Raw genomic sequence first — 1,312 nt, forward strand, 5'->3', positions numbered from 1 at the left:
AGTGCTAGGATTACAGGCATGAGCCACCGCGCCCGGCCAAGAGAAGAACATTTTGGGCAGAAGGGATGTCAAGCAAAGGCTCTGAGGTGGGAATGCGGTGATCATGTTGGAGCAACAGCCAGGGAGAGATGAGAGGAGATGTTGTCAGGGTAGTAGGGGAGAGCCACACCAAGAGGTCTTATAGTCCAATATCAGGGCTTTGACTCTTACTCTGAGTGAGGTGGGAAGTCAGTGAAGGCTTTTGACCAAAGCAATGATATAATCTGACTTATGTGTTTAAAGAATCTCTGAGGCTACTGTGTTGAGAATAGACTCTAGGGGTATAAGAATGGAAGCAGGGAGACCAATTAGGACGTTATTATAGTAGTCAAAAAATTGTTTTGGCACCCCAAAACAATTAGAGTAGTAACATCAAAGATCATTGATGACAGATCACCGTAACATATAATAATAATAAAAAAATTTGCAAGAGTTACCAAAATGTGGCAAAGAGACATGAAGTGAGTACATGTTGTTGCATAAATGGCACCACTAGACTTGCTTGAGATAAGGTTGCTACAAACGTTCAATTTGTTTAAAAAAACCAACCAATTAACCGCAATATTTGTGAAGTGCAATAAAATGAGGTATGCTTGTAGTATTTTTGGATAAAATTAGTGAGATATAAATAATGGCTATATCAATGAAAGATATTGGAAGCAAGTCATTTGAGCCCCCTTCACTAAACATGGAGATGATATAATAAATCCTATAAGAGGACATCTCAGCTGTAATATAGTTGTAAGTAGCAGTAAATGGTGTTAACATCAGGAAGGATGATGTGTTCAAAATTGTGTCATGGCTATGTCCCCAGGCAAAATCCTCAGTAAACACTATATTAATGGTCTAGTCATCAGTCTTTAAGAGACAGGTATGTATATATTTCTGCTGAAAAGCATATCAAACCTCACACTCCCGTTTTCACATTCCGGGTAAAAGAAAGCGTATCTTATTAGAATAAATTGTCTCAAGTCAAAGTAAATTTCATTTGTGTCTGTGTTACTGTAATTTCTATCTTCTTTAAACTGTTTTTTTATTCTCTTCATATTCTCTGATTCAGGAAACTTCGAGCCACATTAGATGAATATACTACTCGAGTGGGACAGCAAGCTATAGTCCTCTGTATCTCACCCTCTAAACCCAACCCTGTCTTTAAAGTGTTTGGTGCAGCACCTTTGGAGAATGTGGTAAGTCAGAACTAAGCCATGTTCTCAGGTGCCCTTTGCTTTCTGTGGGTTGCTGTCCTCATTCCTCTGATCCTCTGTGTAGTACC

General features: G+C 39.0%; 1 protein-coding gene across 1 annotated transcript in view; it reads left to right on the top strand.

Moving 5' to 3' along the window:
• The first annotated feature begins 1,098 nt into the window (after nt 1–1,098).
• Nucleotides 1,099–1,312, top strand: part of NRF1 (nuclear respiratory factor 1) — a 117,374-nt gene continuing 117,160 nt past the window's right edge. Inside the window, exon 1 of the mRNA XM_012664751.1 lies at nt 1,099–1,226. The gene's annotated coding sequence lies outside the window, so the exon portion shown is untranslated. The remainder of the gene's footprint in view (nt 1,227–1,312) is intronic.

The sequence above is a fragment of the Propithecus coquereli genome, unplaced genomic scaffold (genome assembly GCF_000956105.1).
Source record: "Propithecus coquereli isolate 6110/MARCELLA unplaced genomic scaffold, Pcoq_1.0 Scaffold91, whole genome shotgun sequence".
Taxonomy (NCBI): domain Eukaryota; kingdom Metazoa; phylum Chordata; class Mammalia; order Primates; family Indriidae; genus Propithecus; species Propithecus coquereli.